Raw genomic sequence first — 20451 nt, forward strand, 5'->3', positions numbered from 1 at the left:
AAAATTATTGCAAGTTAAAGACACTTGAGCCAAGTATATCGTCCTCAACTTTACCGTTAACTTATGGAACAGACCATTATCCAGTGTAATGAATGCTACCTCATGTTAAGCACTCAGAGATGAACTGGACAGATTTAACAGAGAATAGAGAGGCGCAAAGGAGATATTTTTACAAAATGGTCGGCTAGGGTTCTAAAAGACTCAAATCACAGGGGAACTCTGATGGGCTGAAGGGTCTTTTCTAACTTATACCATATCGTATTATTTTCTTATGTTTGAGAATGCACGGATAGACTGGAAGTGCCTACATTTGCCCATTGAGAATTGACACCAGCATTATTCTCAAACAGAAAAACTTGCCCTTTGGTAGAAAGTGCGATCAAATAGTGAAAATACTGTGGCAGAGAACTGATGCCAGCCCATCAGCTCATCACTTGCTATCTTATCCTTCTCCTGTCTTCAATTCTCCAGGACAGTACCCACAACATTGAGTACTCAGCGATTACTCACTGACTACAGCCTGCTCTTAGTCTTCTAAAATTGTATTAGGCTGGCCTCTTAACCAACTCACCTTGACATCTATAAAAGAGGCAGATGTATAAGCAATCTAAGAGTGTGAAATGAGGGAAAATACTAAATAAAATCATTTTCATCCAAATCTTTTACAGTTGCTTTTTTCATTTTTCAGTGCCACATAAATATATCAACTCTTAAACCAGACAGCAAGGATTTACTGTAATGTAATTAAATAAAAAAGCTAAAAGGAACCATCAAAATTTATAGCATCAAAGTTAAAAGGTGTCCTATTTTATTCCTTTTATTAAATTGACAAAATAAAACAACACCAATCAAGAGCAAAGTCCATTCACATGGCACCTGTCCAAAATGATTTAGTGGGTTTTCATGAAATCAAAAGCTTCCCTCCCAGTGATATGAACCGAAAAGGTGACTTTTCATTACTAAACTGTAGCAGAATAACTTTTGTGCAGATTAAATTCTGGGTTTGTAATCTCTTTAGTCAGGCGTGAGTCAGTACACCTGCACCAATGGTGCAGAGTGATATTGCAATTGCAATTCTTCTGGTTGACTAATCCCATAATTTTGTGCTACAAAAGTGCTTCCAACCTTCGTTGAGGAAGACTTGGCGGAAAGAAAATGCTCCGAACTCTCATTTTGTAAAATTTAATCAGTTGAGTTCAAGACCTCAGGTCAATTTAACGTGTGCTGGTCGGTCCTTTTTTGTCTCCATAGCCGAGTGTAGTTCATGAAATCCACACAACTTAAACTCGCCATCAGCATCACTGCTCAGTCATTTTTACAAATTCTGGGTATTGTTTCGAAAAGCTCTGTCTTTTTATAAATACAACGTGCAATTTCAGTCATTATTTATAACGCATTTATATTATAAGACTGTTCATTTAATTGCTCGCAATGCACTCATACAATTATATGGTCACTAGGAGCAGTTCTGACATAAGTTTATTGGGCATATTTATACATTATACATATGTGAAACTTATGCAAAGCCCCGGAAATGTGTTTATGTAAAACCAATGCTCATCTACAAAACGTGTGTCAAATCTACACAGACAATTTGTCCCATGTAAAGTTCAACACTAACACCATGGAATATTCGATAATAATTTTCACATTACAGAGAAAACACACCCAATAGTCTTTACATTATATTGCAGATACACATGCGCTGCATGAATAGAATATTGCAAATGAACTTGCTGAAAGTCTTATTTATTCTATTTATGTAAAACTCACTCATGATATCACTTGCGGATTAAACAGACTGTTCAATGTATGAGATAGGCTGAATGGACCAGTGGAGCTTTTCTGGTCCGTCGTTTTTTGCATGTTCGTATGTTCAGTAACTACAATTGTATGGGTAACACAACGGGGGGTGAGGATATGCAGGGAAACGCTGCTTGTTCTCTCTGTGGCCAGCATCAAATATCAGGAAGGCAGACAGCAATGATTACAAATCAAAGAATGGAAGAAGTTTATTTTCCAAAAAAAACTTTTAATTTTTCAAATTGAATGCAGTTTCACTTTTTCCTTCTTCAAGTGAACAATTTCTCATCCTCTGAGTAAATAAAAGTTATGGCAATCTGTGAGATGTGAATTATGTTGTCAAGGGGAGGGTGAGGTCCTAACTCATGAAAAAAGCAGCAAGGTGCTGCTATTCCTTCGCACGCTCTCCTATTCTGACCAAAATCCTTCCCATCCATCACATCTTTCCCCATTCTGTCCCCATGTATAAATTAATTTCCTTTGTATTCTCCTGTACTTGTTCAAATACAAACCTGCCAAGAATCAGTATCAAAGCAATTCAATCGATTTCATACTTTGTCTTTTCACTGATTTGTATACAGGAATTATTTTAATCTATAATATTATATATAGATATTATATAGAAACTCCATATTACTATTTTCATCAAGAAATAAGACCAATCAAAAGCTTGAAAAATCTAAAAGAAGTCAGCCCTGATTCTGGTCTCACTTTTCCTTGAACCAAAACCACACACCAGAGGAAGAATACACTTTCCAAGTCTGCTCTCTGGTTCCTCAGATAACTGCTAGACCCATACTGTGACAAATGTGCCCAAAATTCCCTGAAATGTTCCAAGAAAATACGGGAGTGTGCTTGGGAGTATTTCTCTGAGGATCTCACCAGTCACTTCTAGACTGTTACATGTACAACAACATATACATTAGAAATCCTTTAAACTGGGGCATCTCATGAATGGCGAGCCCATATTCCATATTGCCATAAGAATCCTGTGCGATACCGGAATGGTGTAGAATTGGGAGCACAGTCTCACCCGTGCGATATGGGAATGCTGTAGAATTGGGAGCACAGTCTCACCCGTGCGATATGGGAATGCTGTAGAATTGGGAGCACAGTCTCACCTGTGCGATATGGGAATGGTGTAGAAATGGGAGTACAGTCTCACCTGTGCAGTTTGGGAATGGTGTAGAATTGGGGGTACAGTCTCACCCGTGCGATATGGGAATGGTGTAGAATTGGGAGCACAGTCTCACCCGTGCGATATGGGAATGCTGTAGAATTGGGAGCACAGTCTCACCCGTGCGATATGGGAATGGTGTAGAATTGGGAGTACAGTCTCACCTGTGCGATATGGGAATGGTGTAGAATTGGGAGTACAGTCTCACCCGTGCGATATGGGAATGGTGTAGAATTGGGAGCACAGTCTCACCCGTGCGATATGGGAACGGTGTAGAATTGGGAGTACAGTCTCACCCGTGCAATATGGGAATGGTGTAGAATTGCGAGCACAGTCTCACCTGTGCGATATGGGAACGGTGTAGAATTGCGAGCACAGTCTCACCCGTGCAATAGGGGAATGGTGTAGAATTGGGAGTACAGTCTCACCTGTGCGATATGGGAACGGTGTAGAATTGGGAGTACAGTCTCACCCGTGCAATATGGGAATGGTGTAGAATTGCGAGCACAGTCTCACCCGTGCAATAGGGGAACGGTGTAGAATTGGGAGTACAGTCTCACCTGTGCGATATGGGAACGGTGTAGAATTGCGAGCACAGTCTCACCCGTGCGATATGGGAACGGTGTAGAATTGGGGATACAGTCTCACCTGTGCGATATGGGAACGGTGTAGAATTGGGAGTACAGTCTCACCTGTGCGATATGGGAACGGTGTAGCGATGGAACCCAGCCTGACCAGTAAGATATGGAAATACTGGAATTGATATAGAGATGGGAGCATAGGCCCAACTGTGAGATATGAATTTTGATTCACAAATCTCATGTTAATAGCATGAGATTAGAATTTTGTCTTTAACGTGATCTTAGTCTAATTTTTATTTTCCTCGATTATCTGATTAATGATTTTGCTCAGAGAATGAGTTAGTTAGCAAATCATTAATGCAGTTTGTCTTTTTGCTGACGTTTTTAGAAGCAGGAGTCTGCACGAGACTGTACATGTTATGATGTTTAATATCTATAGATTAGAGAACACAAATGGAAATCATTTAATTGAATTGCTGGTAGCTCATTTTGTATTAATTTAGATTTAACCACTCTACACAGTTGGTGAATATCTGGAATGGGCTGCTCAGAGAGGCACTGGGGGCTGACAGGATCAGCAAATTCAAGAAAAAAGAAAGTAAGACTTGCATTTATAGAATGCTTTTCACGGCCTCAAGACGTCCCAAAGCGCTTTACAGCCAATGAAGTACTTTTGAAGTGTAGTCACTGTTGCAATGTCGGAAACGTGGCAGCCAATTTGCGCACAGCAAGATCCCACAAACGGCAATGAGGTAAATGGTCAAATAATCCGTTTTGGTGGCGTTGGTTGAGGAATATTGGCCAGGACACTGGGGAGAACTCCCCTGCTCTTCTTCGAAATAATGCCATGGGATCTTTTACGTCCAACTGAGAGGGTAGATGAAAAGTGTTTAAATTTGATAGAGGGGCACGATACGTATTGGGGGATAAAATATTTCCCAGACACTGGGACCAGCCAGACCCCCAATCCTAGACCTTCCTGTGTTCCTATTGTTTGATTTATTGTTTTAAATACATTTATCAAGCAAAATGATTCATAATTTTCACCAAGAATGCATACTATGGTTGAATATAAAATTAAATATTCACAGTGTTGATCCTGTCATGTTTAGAGTATTCGTATTTTACAAGATATCATTCCATACAAGTTTCATTCTGGATACTTCATGTGTATTTTAAATTTACAATTTGTCTTGCGGGACCAAGTCATTTATCACGTACCGTCAGTGTGCACATTGTTTTTAAACACAGCACACTACAGTGTTTGAAATAAATGAATTCTATTTTAGCACTTCTTGTGCTTACCTTGCTCAGAATGCTGACTTTCCTTTTAGATTACTAGATATATTAATGGAAGGTATCGAGGCACAGCCTGCCTTTGCACAGCTTGTCGAATCTTGCGTTACAAGTGGTCCTTTTCTCCATTTGGGTCCTGCTTCAATTAGCATAATACAGTGGGGGTGGTGGATTGCACCATTTCAATCTGTTATGAGACACGTGCTCTCAAAATGTGCATCTGTAAAATGTGCATTGAGGTGATGCAGTGCTTGACTATTAATTACAAGGGCCGATTATGCAGTCTCATTGCGGTGTCAGTGGGAGCGGGACTCAATGGATGAGTCTCAATGAGCCCAAAGAAAAGAACGTTGCCTCGAAATCCAATTACCTGCTGGGGAGTAACGGCCAGCTCATTGCCCCTTCTGTCACCATTAAAACACGGGGCAACGGGGGGGGGCAATTTTAACCTAGCCCGCCCGTCGGGAAACTGACTCGATCAGGTGCAACGCTGGTTTTACAACCCGCCTGATTTTACTCTCCATTGAATCGGGGTGTAAAATCAGCGTTCCACTCGATCCCATGGGTTTCCCGCCCAAAAGTTAGGTTAAAATTACCCCCAAGGCGTCAGTTCTGCCAATTTTAGCTCCCCCGCCCCGCCCTCACTTTTGTCAACAGTTGGTGGAAGATATTACTTTTTTAAAACATTTCTTTGTGTAAATATTGAGATATTAACAGCCCGAAACTGGTTTTAGTTAAAGCTGCGGTAAAACCTGCTGATTTTTAATTGCTCGCCAGGTTTCGGGTAGAGTTGGACGGCGCTGCATTCCACTTCTCTCCAGAGGGGTGGGGCAACTTTGGAATCCAGCGTAAATTGGGCCAGGTGTGCACTGTGTCCACCTGAAGGGGCTGGCTCGGGGCCTGCGCCATTTTCATTGTTTGGCCTCATTTACATTAACTCAGTGAGCTGCTCGCACGAAAGGCGCTCCCTATAGGCAGCTCGCCCATCCGGGGGCAGGAGATCGGGGACAGGGTGGCCGAATTTAAAGGGCCTGAAGCAGCACCTTAAAGGGAAGGGGTTGGAGCATCAGGACTGAAAGGGAGGAGCAGTTAACAGCTGCAGGCACAATTTTTGCAGCATCTACAGCAGCAAGGAGATTAAACATTGGAAGCTTTTGAAGCTCAAAACATACAAACGATTGCAGTAAAAATGAGCGCTAGACCTGTTCCCAGCTTTCCTCGACTGCAGCTCAGGATCCCTTTAGTGTAATGGCCATCTCCCAACTTCCACTGCCCATGGCTGGTGAACAGGGGCTGCAGCCACCAAGATCGGTGTCAGAATGGGCAGGAGCTCAGTGGTAAGTTAGCACTTCAACTATGATCTCATTGAAAGGCAGAACAAGTTTGAAAGGGCTGAATGGCCTACTCGTTACTGCCCTGCTTTTACATAGAATTTCATAGAATTTACAGCAAAGTAACAGGCCATTCAGCTTATGTTGGTGTTTATGCTCCACACGAGTCTCCTCCCACCCTATTTCATCTAACCCTATAAACATGTCCTTCTATTCCTTTCTCCCTCACGTACTTATCTAGCTTCCTCTTAAGTGCATCTATGCTATTTGCCCCAATCACTCCATCTGGTAGTGAGTTCCACATTCTCACCACTCTCTGAGTAAGGATATGTGCAGAATGATTTGGGGTAAGGTGGGGGAATGCCTGTAAATGCAAACGGGCACTGAAGAGGCAGAACCAGAGCACAGTGAGCTTCAGGCTCAGCAAAATCACGCAGGTTTGACTGACAGATTTTCCAGGGGTCAGCAGTAATTACTTAACATGGGGAGGTCTGCCAGCAGAACTCATCCGTGGGTTGGGGGCAACAGATCACACTCGCCATCAGACCTTAATGGGCTTCAGGCTACAATTAAAGAGATGTGGTCACTTAAAGGTAAGTGGCAAAACATGGGGCCAAAAGTAGTTTCAGCCTTTCCAGAAGTTGCATGGGGAATAACTAAGAGAAGGCACAACAAACGTGGAGGTAGAAAATGGAGTCTCAGTGCAAGTAATGGCACATTGCAGCCTCCAAACCCATTGACGGAGGGCAAAGAGCAGGTGCTGCTGCACGCCACGGGTGTGAGGAGCATTGCAGGACATCCTCTCCAGGGAGTAGCAGTGCAACGTGCCTGGCAGGAGGTGGCCACCAGGGTAAATGTTGTGTAAACGACATGCAAGACCTGGGAACAGATGCGGGAGAAGGCGACATACCTTTTCGAAACCTGGCACAGGAGGATTGCCCAGCAGTCCCATTTACCAGGTAGATGGTCCAAGATTGCATGACACAAAGTGTTTCACAGTTACTTTTGGCCATGCCAAGCTCTTGCGATGATAAAGTTCTTTCATTGCTTATTGTAAATAGTCCTATTCCAAGAAAGCACACATTCAAACTGCACCTTACAATTGAAAGCCTTGGCACATTCACATCTTCAAAGGTTTTCACACATTGAATCACTGCAACACAACATAGCTGCATGATGCATGGTCACATACTGACACCCAGCCTGGGCACACGTCAACACTCTGTGTATACTCCTTTAATTTACATGTCAAGATGACACATAATACAAGGGAAGAAGCCCAAACTGGAAGAAGGCTCACAAATTACAACCCCTTGATTCTCTTGGAGGAGGTACCATAGACATCCTGGTATGTAACATAGAGGGAGGAGGTGAAGATAACGTCACAGGTCTCTTCCCAAGCTTAGAGGTAGTAGCATCCAGCTCTTATGTCTTGTCCCACTGGTAAACACAGCCAGACATAACAACTTGTAATGTGAATCTTTTGAAGGGACGATGTAGAATCAGCATTCTAACATTCATTCCTTTTCTGTCATTGTTGATCTGAAAGAGCAGCCTGCAGACAAGGCCCAGAACAAGGCAGCACCTCACACCAACCTGCAGACACGGCCCAGAACAAGGAAGCACCTCACTCCAGCCTGCAGACAAGGCCCAGAACAGGGCAGCACCTCACACCAGCCTGGAGACAAGGCCCAGAACAAGGCCCAGAACAAGGCAGCCCCTCACACCAGCTTGTAGACACGGCCCAGAACAAGACAGCACCTCACACCAGCCTGCAGACAAGGCCCAGAACAAGGAAGCACCTCACTCCAGCCTGCAGACAAGGCCCAGAACAGGGCAGCACCTCACACCAGCCTGCAGACAAGGCCCAGAACAGGGCAGCACCTCACTCCAGCCTGCAGACAAGGCCCAGAACAAGGCAGCACCTCACTCCAGCCTGCAGACACGGCCCAGAACAAGGCAGCACCTCACACCGGCCTGCAGACACGGCCCAGAACAGGGCAGCACCTCACACCGGCCTGCAGACAAGGACCAGAACAAGACAGCACCTCACACCGGCCTGCAGACATGGCCCAGAACAAGGCAGCACCTCACACCGGCCTGCAGACACGGCCCAGAACAAGGCAGCACCTCACACCAGCCTGCAGACACAGCCCAGAACAGGGCAGCACCTCACACCGGCCTGCAGACACGGCCCAGAACAAGGCAGCACCTCACACCAGCCTGCAGACAGGGCCCAGAACAGGGCAGCATCTCACACCGGCCTGCAGACACGGCCCAGAACAGGGCAGCATCTCACACCGGCCTGCAGACACGGCCCAGAACAGGGCAGCACCTCACACCAGCCTGCAGACACGGCCCAGAACAGGGCAGCACCTCACACCGGCCTGCAGACACGGCCCAGAACAGGGCAGCACCTCACACCGGCCTGCAGACACGGCCCAGAACAGGGCGGCACCTCACACCGGCCTGCAGACAAGGCCCAGAACAGGGCAGCACCTCACGGCAGCTTATATCTCTCTTACCTCTGTTTACAAACATCAGCACAGCTACATAGATCCTGCAAGATACAGTTAATGAGTTTGAGAAGTATTTACTGGGAGAGTGACAATGCACAGGTAGTGGTAGAGGAGGAACAGGAACCTGCTGATTGGATGGCCGCATGGCTGCCCTCAATGACCCCTGTTCTTTGAGAAAGGTGGCAGTACGGTGAAATTGAGCAGTCCTGTCATGCTTCTGCTTCTAGTCCAAGTGGAGAAGAAGACGAAAGTGCAGTGACGCTGACTGATCTAACAGTCACCATTTGATCCATAGAAAGGCAACACATTGGCTGCTGCTGCACATGCTCCTGTGGTAGAAGGCAATAGCAGATGGATTGATGGCCTTTGTTTTGGGTTTGTGACCTTGAGCTGCATTGGCAGTTCCATTCCTAAGGTGCAGATCGATTGCAGATGGCCTTGCAGTAATTAGCACAGCTATGAGGAGAGATTGGGTCGACCAGGCCTATATTCACTAGAGTTTAGAAGAATGAGAGGTGATCTCATCGAAACATATAAAATTCTAACAGGACTAGACAGACTAGATGCAGGGAGGATGTTCCCAATGGCTGGGGAGTCCAGAACCAGGGGTCACAGTCTCAGGATACGGGTTATGCCATTTAGAACCGAGATGAGGAGAAATTTCTTCACTCAGAGAGTGGTGAACCTGTGGAATTCTCTACCACAGAAGGCAGTGGAGGCCAAGTCATTAAATATATTCAAGAAGGAGATAGATATACTTCTTAATGCTAAAGGGATCAAGGGATATGGGGAAAAAGCAGGAACAGGGTACTGAGTTAGACGATCAGCCATGATCATTTGGAATGACGGAGCAGGCCCGAAGGGCCGAATGGCCTACTCTTGCTCCTATTTTCTATGTTTCTGCGAGGCCATTCGGCCCATCGTGCCTGTGCCAGCTCTTTGAAAGAGCTATCTAATTAATCCAATTCCTCTGCCCTTTCCCCATAGCCCTGCAAATTTTTCCCCTTCAAGTATTTATCCAATTCCTCTTTTGAAAGTTATTATTCAATCTGCTTCCACCGCCCTTTCAGGCAGTGCATTCCAGACTTTGAAACCAAATCGCATCACTATTTAACTTAACTTGCCTATTGCCCCGTGACTTGCTCTTAGATGTCTCATCACTCCTTAATCTTCTGTGAAAGCTTGTATTGTGAGCCCCCTTATGACCCCTCTTTGTTAAAGCTCTTCCTGTTCTGCTGCAGTTTTGTAACTGCTTCAATTATAGATGACTTTTTAATGAGTTTGCATATAATAGTTGGCCACTTTTGGTTCAACATAAAGATTCCTCACTCCTTTGATCAAAAGCAACCCCTCAAAATAAATAAAAAGAAAAACAATAAAAGAACCAGAATATATATATAGAAAATGTAACAAAAACAAGCACTTAAAAGGTACAGAAAAAATGAAAATTCAAAACATTTGCATAAATGTGTGTGTACCTTTAAGAACTCCATCATAGAATTATCTAGAATTTACAGCACAGAAACAGGTCATTCGGCCCAACTGGTCTATGCCAGTGTTTATGCTCCACATGAGCCCCCTCCCACTTTATTTCATCTAACCCTATCAGCATATCCTTCTATTCCTTGCTCCCTCATATGTTTATCTAGCTTCCCGTTCTCATAATTGAAGCATCCCCCAGACCCACTTCAGATGGACGAATGCAGCGCACAATGTGCCTCATTTACATGCATTATGTTAGGTAAATTGAGACTTCTCACGATTTGTGCAAAAGCACTTTAGATCAGCACACACTGCATACAAAGGATGGAGATCTGGCACAGTAATCTCCATCATCTCCCGATTACCTACCATGGTGCCTGGAAAATCTCCCTACATACAATATCCTGCGTCATTAAACGTCAAGTAAATAAAACAATCAGAAGTAAAATAAACAATCACTGGTTTTCTCTCTTCTAGAATAGCCCCATTGTAAAAAGAAACTGCAATTCATGAGTCCAAAGTCAATGAATGAAAATATCCTTTCATGTCTTCACAAAAGATTCTTTCACATCCAGTTCTTCAGAGTCACTCCTGTTTTTTTTACTGAGAATCCTTGGCGCTCTAGCTGATGGCACGACTGATTAACATGGCGAGTAGACGAGCCAGACAGACAAAAGTCCCAGTTTGATCACCAGTCTGCACTGAGTTAGCCTGGGTGGCAGTAAAGATCCTTACAGTTGGGCTCATGTACCATTGGTTAGAGAGGGAAAAAATCAGCCAGGGTTCCTATTCCTGCCCACTATCCAATGACCCTTGTTGGAAGTTCACTTGTGTGGACCTTAACAACTTGCATTTATATAACAACTTTAGTGTAGAAAAACGTCCCAAGGCGCTTCACAGGAGGGTTATTTGACACCGAGCCACATAAGGAAATATTAGGCAGGTGACCAAAAGCTTGGTCAAAGGGGTTGGTTTAAGCAGCGATTAAAGGAGGAGAGAGAGGTAAAGGGGCGAAAAGGTTTAAGGAGGGAATTCCAGTGCTTAGGCCGCCAATGGTGGAGCGATGAAAATTGGGGATGCGCAAGAGGCCAGAATTGGAGGAGCCCAGAGATCTCGGAGGGTTGTAGGGCTGGAGAAGGTTACAGAGATAGGGAGGGGCGAGACACCGTTCAAAAACAGAGAAAGGCAGTTTTTTTTTTATTCGTTCATGGGATGTGGGTGTCGCTGGCAAGGCCAGCATTTATTGCCCATCCCTAATTGCCCTTGCGAAGGTGGTGGTGAGCCGCCTTCTTAAACCACTGCAGTCCGTGTGGTGAAGGTTCTCCCACAGTGCTGTTAGGTAGGGAGTTCCAGGATTTTGACCCAGCAACGATGAAGGTACTGCAATATATTTCCAAGTGTGACTTGGAGGGGAACATGCAGGTGGTGTTGTTCCCATGTGCCTGCTGCCCTTGTCCTTCTAGGTGGTAGAGGTCGCGGGTTTGGGAGGTGCTATCAAAGAAGCCTTTGCGAGTTGCTGCAGTGCATCCTGTGGATGGTACACACTGCAGCCACGGTGCGCCGGTGGTGAAGGGAGTGAATGTTTAGGGTGGTGAATGGGGTGCCAATCAAGCGGGCTGCTTTGTCCTGGATGGTGTCAAGCTTCTTGAGTGTTGTTGGAGCTGCACTCATCCAGACAAATGGAGAGTATTCCATCACACTCCTGACTTGTGCCTTGTAGATGGTGGAAAGGTTTTGGGGAGTCAGGAGGTGAGTCACTCACCGCAGAATACCCAGCCTCTGACCTGCTCTTGTAGCCACAGTGTTTATTTGGTAAATAGAGGTAGACACACAGAAAGACAGAGGGAGACTGGCCTGCAGGGCACTGTGGGTGTGGTATCCTTAATAATATAGCGGCTGTACAATTTACCAGCAATGAACTGAAAATCATTCTGATTAAACCCACAGCCGTGATGTTAGTCATTAATCTTGCATTGTGAGCGGCAGTGACATGTGCTCGGTACTGTCAGAAGGCAGGACGTAGGCATGAATAACAAAACAAACCCAAAATAAAATCCCCGACATCAAATTAAAACAGCAGATTGTCCAAAGAAAATAATAAACATGAGGGAATGATTTCAGCAATCTATTAGCAGGGTTTGCTCTCACTGTTTATAAAGCCATTCACTATCCTACTGCCTTACAATCACTCCCAGGCATCTATTATTCTCTACTTATTCTCACACACGCAAAGTAATGATCCTACGGGCAGTAAAATTGCAAATCGTGCTAATAGAAAAACAACAATTAAACTGCTGTGGGCAAGGTGAACGAGTGGGAAACGTTTTACAAGTGGCCATGTTCACTAATTGTGCATTTGGCGCTGCCAACCGATGAGTTCAGCTCGTTACCCTGACAGTGTCCTGTGTCAGTCCAACCACCACAAGCAGGTGAACTCTGCCAGTGCAACTCTATTTTCGCAGACCTGAAATCAAATGCACAGACACTGCTTCATGAGAAAGTCTATATCTCATTTGAACTGGAATAAAGCAAAGGAGCTGGGGTATTGTCTCATCGTGCATTCTAAATCAGTTGGTGTAGAAAATAATGGGGAGTTAATCAGATCACTGAAACTCTAATTCACTTGTTATTGATCTGCGGATGCCTAATAAGACGGCAGACCAATTTCAAATTACAGTACACTTACTCCTTCTGGAATACCAATAGCCAAATCCTTAAGTGAGCAAGAGATCAAAGCATCCAGAGTTTATTCTTTTCCCTGATCCTGGTATGTAAAGGACAAAATGCATTAATGTAGAGTTCGATTGCTATTAGCTAATTAATGCAGAATACTGCGTAGTGTGGGTTCATAATACTTCATCAGTTCCCCTCATATTTAGAAGCCTGCAGGTGAGAGGATATGACATTAATGACTATCAGTGTCCATTCGGAAGGGTCTGCCAATGCATCCCAGTAATGTTGCTAATATTGTACGCACTAAGCAACTCAGACACAAGCAAAAATGAACAGGATTGGATTAGTATTGCAATTTCAGTGCCTCTGCAGGGAAAAAGGAAAGCGCCACGTTAGCTGATCATTATTCTGCCCATTATTTAAGCAATAATTATCACAGATATAATTCACCTATTGATTACTAGTACTGCTGTTTAAATGTACAGCTAAGGCTGGGTTGTGTCCTCTTTTCCATTGGGTAGATACTTTAATTCTTAACCCGCTGAATATATCAGAACTCCATACAAGCACAGTTGGAATGTAATGGGCTGAGGTCCTGAGTCGAGCAACGCTCCATTCCATTCAACCAGGCCCCATGAGTACCTTGCCAAGTCCTAACAGGCTAAGAAAGTTCAGCAACTCACAGGCTTGCCCAGCTCTTGCTCCAGGAAGCAAGAAAGTGCGCTCCTTCAGCTCTGGTGCAACCTGACACCCTCCCACGTCAAACGTGAACAAAGAACCTGTGTGACATCTTTCAAGCAGACCCAGTGACACACAGACTGTGCCTGGAGCTAGGAAAATGCCAGGAGGTAGGGACTCCTTTCCTGAGGCTCCATCGATTCCAAGCCCCCACAGCTGAGGGTTTTTGTTCACGCAAGATGGTGACAGAATTGGGTGAGGCACTTCAGAAACTTGATCCACATGACCAGCTAGTGGCCAGAGCCTGCAACTACTTCATGACGGTTGACATAGCAACTTACAATGATGAACGTTGACAGAAAAGAGTGACTAAAATTCGTGACAAGTTTGTAGACCGGAAGTGCATGCACTACACAAAGTTATTGTAATATATAACTGTCACCACAAGCTTTCATTGACCACGCCCAGGCAGTATGATTTGTGGATGCACACTCCCACTACGTAGTTTTTAATGGGAGAAGATGCTGAAATATAAATGCCAATTTTCTGACTACATGTTCCCAGCACAGTCTCCAAGGCCACAAGCACAGATTGTGAAATCACAGGCACATTCGCCAACCATTTTCTGCCCATGATTTTCTGCAATGCCACCCGTTTTGTGGCTTTTTGGCATGGGATTGCCAGTTTACTGCCAATTTCGTTCTACAGGCCAGTAGGTGATGGGAACAGGGCTGACTATGCCTCGACTCATTTTACATAGGAGCCATACAATATCAGCTTGGCTCGATGGTAAGACTCTCGCCTCTGAGTCAAAGGTATGGGCTCAAGCCCCACTCCAGGACTTCAGTAAATAATCTAGGCTGACACTCCAGTGCAGTACCGAGGGAGTGCTGCATTGTCGGAGGTGCCGTGTTTCGGATGAGACGTTAAACCGAGGCCCCGTCTGCCTGTTCAGGTGGATGCAAAAGATCCCTCAGCACTATTCAAAGAAAAGCAGGTGAGTTCTCCTGGTGTCCTGGCCAACAACACCTCAGCATATACCAAAAACAGATTAATTTGCTGTTTGTGGGATCTTGCCGGGTGCAAATTGGCTGCTACGTTTGTCTACATAACAACAGTGATTACACTTCAGAAATATTTGATTGGTTGTGAAGCACTTTGGCCATGTTCTAAAAGGTGCTATATATAAATACAAGTTCTTCTAAAAGCATAAACATTCCTTCCATCAGTTTGGGATGGATTCAAGTTGATGCCTCAAAGATGAAAAGCCTTGTGCTAAGTCACTGCACTAACCAATCTACCACACAACAAATCTTTAACTAGATTTATTTGAATTATTGAGATTCAATTTTGAAATCTCATGCAGCATATAGGATTGTACTGTACCTATGATTTGGCACCAGTCCAAAAATAACATTTTTGCCCATCATTTATTATTTCAGTTGACACAAATATTGGCTTAAATTAATATTTTGGTGATATTTTCTATTAAAAGCTTTTTTTAAAAAGTCAGTCTTGAAAATCTTTTTGAAATATGTACAGACGTCCAAATATAGCATGATCTACACTTTATGGGATGTTTACTTTGGGTTTTCGTTCCACTTCATGTGACGCCCATGGCAGCCCATTTCCAGAGATTTATTTCCCTCAAGAACAATCTCTGGATCTACTCACAAACTGCACTAGAATGTGTATACATTGGATAAATATGTAAGCTGCGGCTGGCTGTAACATTAATAACCCAGGGACATTTGGAGGGCCCAAACCAACCTAACTTTTCAAAGGGAATGCAGGCCTCTGCTGTGCATTCCCGTGCTACAGTGGTGTAATTTTCAGTATACCCCAACGATAACCATACAGAACAGGTCACTTCTGGGCTACACGTTCTTGCCTTCTACTTCGAATGTTTAGCAGTGCAAGCTTTTCCTTTCTGTTTGGATTGCAATGGGTGTGCTCAGAAGTCATTCCCAAAACACAGAGAAATCCGATTCGGGTGATCGATTTAGCCAGTGCTCCAAACAATAACTATAAGCGGCCAATCAGTATATTGCAAGTTAGCGGGCTGCAATGTATAATGTTAATCCCATGATCCTTGATGTGTACTCAACAGCATGTAAACAGCTGGGCAGGAGAGAAGGAATGAAAAGCAAAATACTGCAGATGCAGGAAATCTGAAATAAAAACAGAAAGTGCTGGAGAAGATCAGCAAGTCAGGCAGCATCTGTGGAGAAAGAAACGGAGTTAACATTTCAGGTCGAGGACCTTTCGTGAGAAGGAATTAACTTGTTTATCATAGCCCTTATCACATCTCTCATGATATCCCAAGGCTCTTGGATGCTGTGGATTACTGTTGGCGTACAGTCACTATTGTTATATAGATGAACACAGCAGCCATTTTGTGTAGAACAATGTCCTACAAACAGCAATATGATGAATAATTAGCTAATTAGTTGAGGATGAATGTTGTCCCTGGACACCAGGAGAACTCTCTGCTCTTCTTTGAATAGTGCTTTGGGATCTTTAATATCCACCTGAACGGGCAGGCAAGACCTTGGCTCAACATCTCATTTGAAGGACGGTGCTTTCATTAATGCAGCACTTCCTCAATATTGCACATTATACGCTGCAATCCTAGTTGTGAGCTTGAAGCCACAAACTTCTAACTCAGAGTCAAGTGTCCCAGCAATTGGGCCAAGTTGACACTCGAACAGTAAATAACTGATTAAATAACTGCACAGCTTCTTCTCTCCAAAGCTCTGTTCAGAATGTTATTGCTTTCATATAATTCCATTGCTCTCAGCCCAAAACGGGTATTCTGAGCACGGTGCTGGCCTGCATCAACCAGTACTCTAACCAGCTGAGCAGCTCTCCAGATTTTAGGATCATAGGAACAGGAGTAGGCCATTCAGCCTGTTCCGCCACTCAATTAGATCATGGCTGATCTGTACCGCAACTCCATTTAACTGCCGTTGCTCAATATCCCTTAATACCCTTACCTAACAAAAATCTATCGATCTCAGTTTTTTCAATTGACCGAGCTTCAACAGGTTTTTGGGGGAAGAGATTTCCAGATTTCTTCAACCCTTTGTGTGAAGGCATGACATCATCCCTGAATGGCCTAGATCTAATTTTAAGGTTATGCCCGCTTGTTCTGGACTCCCCTCACCAGAAGAAATAGTTTCTCTCTATCTACCCAATCAAATCTGTCAATCATCTTAAAAACCTCAATTAGATCACCCCTTAATCTTTTATACTCCAGGAACTACAAGCCTAGTCTATGCAACATGGCCTCACAATTTAACCCTTTTAGCCCCAGTATCATTCTGGAGAATCTGCACCGCACCCCCTCCAAGGCCAGTATATCTTTCCTGAGGTGCGGTGTCCAGAACTGAATGCAGTACTCCAGACGCGGACGAACTGGAGCTCTATACAACTGTAGCATAACTTCCACCCTTTCGTATTTCAGCCCCTCGAGATAAAGGCTAACATTCCATTAGCCTTTTTAATTATTTTTTGTACCCGTCCACTAGCTTTTGGTGATGATTTTGAGCTGGGAGAAAAAAATTACAGAATTATGGTTGCAATGACTACACTGTGGTCATCGGTGAGCTTTCGGAATTTTAAGCAACTTTGATTTTACCAAAAATCCTATAATAATTCCTATAGATGAGCAAAGCTCCTGTGGCGTTGCTCACAGATAGGAGCTGGAGTCCAATTGTTGATGTTTGCTGCAGTCCTGCTGCAGCCTAAATGTGACCGTGGCTGTAATACAGGAGATTTACTGAAGCAACACATCACATGACGGACACAGGTACAAATATCACACATTACTGATGCTGCAAGATGCAAGCCTCAGGCAGAATTCTATTTACCCAACCTTTTTCTACCTGATTGTCATGTGACATCACACTGCCCGATGGGCTTTGTCATTCCAAAGGGAGCAGAGTGAAAATCAGAACTCCCATAATGTGTCTCACTGTCACACATGCGGACATGCCCACACATTGACATTAACAGGAGCTGGAAATTCTCAGTCCAAGCAAAATCTCCAGCTCTGGAACTAAAACAAAACTCATCACCCAAACCCCAGTGAGAAGGGCTTCTTAAGGTTTCATCTAGTATTAAATAACTACGAGCTGTATAATCAGCACAGCTCAGAAGCTCCAAGCAGTATTCTGTATATTTATTGATAAAAATAGCTGACAAGATAGCCATTCTTTCCAATCATTAAAATGTGAATGGTAGTAAGACAAGCTACCAGGATTTGTTTCAGCTTTAAAAGTTGAACTTTTTTTGGTGGGCCTTTGCACCGGTTGCCTTCACAGTAACTTGATGGCCATCCTCTCTCGGGATACCATCTCTTGCAGGATACAGACACAGCTTATCTCTTTTAACCAAGTTATTATTTATGTGTGAGGTAGTGTCTCAAATATGCAACTGAGTCATGACCAAAAGCTCATACCTAGCATTTGCCCAATGTTGACAGCTCAAACTGTCCTGAAGTTTAATCATCCTGAATCACCAACAGGCAATGCCTGAATAAAGATTAGTACAGTGTAAGATGTTGTGTTCCTCTATGAAAATTAAACAATTCTGATGGAAAATATTCAATGGATACACATGGATATTCATTTTAATGGAGCATCTTGAATAACAAGGATTAACAGGTCTGGCATTATGAAGCATTGGATGTCTGTGTATATTTCCCATATATCTGTATATATCTTCTGAATATCTGTGTATATATCCTGTATATCTGTGTATATTTCCTGTATATCTGGGTATATCTACGTAAATCTCCTGTATATATGAATATATCTACACCTTTCCTACATTACAACATTGACTACACTTCAAAAGTATCTCATTGGCTGTCAAGCGCTTTTAGATGTCCTGAGGTTGTGAAAGATGTTATATAAATGCAAGCTCTTTCATAGAATCATAGAATGGTTACAGCATTGAAGGAGGCCATTAGGCCCGTCAAGTCCGTGCCAGCTCTCTGCAAGAGCAATTCAGCTAGTCCCACTCACCCGCCCCATCCCACTAAAAAAAAATTAATCAGTCTGGACTTCCTCTCCTCTCCCTCTCCCACATCCCTATTATTGTTCTCTTTTGACAAGGTAGGACAGTCCAACCTACTTTCTGGTTGACACACTAGTTAGTGCATTTGCATAAATTTGCTCCAGCAGTGTCTTTGGCAGACTCACTCGGGTGTCCTCCTTTCTTTCTTTCTTTATATCTTTGTAGATCTCCTGTATATCTGTGTATATCTCCTGAATATTACATAGAATTTACAGCACAGAAACAGGCCATTCGGCCCAACTGGTCCATGCCGGTGTTTATGCTTCACACAAACCTCCTCCCACCCTATCAGCATAACCTTCTATTCCTTTCTCCCTCATGTACTTATCTAGCTTCCCCTTAAATGTATCTCATGTCCTGTATATCTGTGTATATCTCCTGAATACTTATGTATATCTCCTGTATATCTGTGTATATCTCCTGAATACTTATGTATATCTCCTGTATATCTGTGTATATCTCCTGAATACTTATGTATATCCCCTGTATATTTGTGCATATCTCCTGTATATCTGCGTATGTGTCCTGTATACAATTCTGATACATGTAACAGCATCACTTTTAATGCAATATGTACTGAAGGCCACTGTTTTAATGGCATTTGATCAGTTGCATTATAAATGTTATTAAGTTTCGTTGTTAAAGTGTTTCATAGTACATCAGAAGCTCATTTGTAGAGTGATTCATTTTTTTCATCCCATTACTTCTCAGAATTCCCTTTTACAGTAGACAGTGCTGTACATCAACAGACACACAATTGTGTTCTACTGTGCCTGAGTAGGCTGGGTGACCGCAGTAGCTTGCCTAATTATAGAATCATACAGCACAGAAGGAGGCCATTCAGCCCATCGTGCCTGTGCCAGCTCTTTGAAAGAGCTATCCAATTAGTCCCACTTCCCCACTCTTTCCCCATAGCCCTGCAATTTTTTCCTTTCCAAGTACATATCTTTTGAAAGTTACTACTGAATCTGTTTCCATCACCGTTTCAGGTAGAGCATTCCAGATCATAACAACTCACTGCGTAAAAAAAATTCTCCTCCTCTCCCCCTGGTTCTTTTGCCAATTATCTTAAATCTGTGTCATCTGGTTACTGACCCTCCTGGCAGTGGAATCAGTGTCTCCTTATCTATCAAAGCCCCTCATAATGTTGAACACTACCAAAACCCTTCATAATTTTGAACGATATAATAATGTAATAAGATGTCTGGAGCTAAGAATCCATCTGTAAGTACAATTCTACACAATACAAAAAGGTGGTTCTTAATTCCAAGAGTGGAGGATATTACCATGATTCATTCTCAGTGCTTACAGAGAACCTGTCACTGCAGCATTGTGAGTTAAACTAATCACATCAGTTTAATATTGACTTGAAATAGCCACCTGATTTCCATACTATAAGGAACTAATCCAATTTTTCATTGCATTGAATTCAACACTCTATCTGCTGTTTATATTGCATTGAGTTAAACTGCCTGGTATTAAGCACATTGTTTTTACTCTGCACAGGATTAAATAGTCCAGTTGATTTTTATTTCAAAATGCCGACTTTTCTTGTTCTTGTATCTTGTTCTCTCACTGCCTATTGGCCAAGGTGTGGTTTATATTTGTATGAAGCAGCCGTTTAGAGTCCTAAACCATGCAAATTGAAAACATTTTGATTGATGTACCTTTTCAGCAAAGGGTATAACATAAAATTTAATTTGAACAGAAACTTTTTTCCCTGTTGTGTAAGGTTGACATTGTGTACTAAACGGGAGAACTCATTACTGCTTCAGTATTGCAAAATACGAATGAAACATCTCTTATGTTTAAGTCCCAGTCTGCATATG

The sequence above is a fragment of the Heptranchias perlo genome, chromosome 1, assembly GCF_035084215.1.
Source record: "Heptranchias perlo isolate sHepPer1 chromosome 1, sHepPer1.hap1, whole genome shotgun sequence".
NCBI lineage: Eukaryota > Metazoa > Chordata > Chondrichthyes > Hexanchiformes > Hexanchidae > Heptranchias > Heptranchias perlo.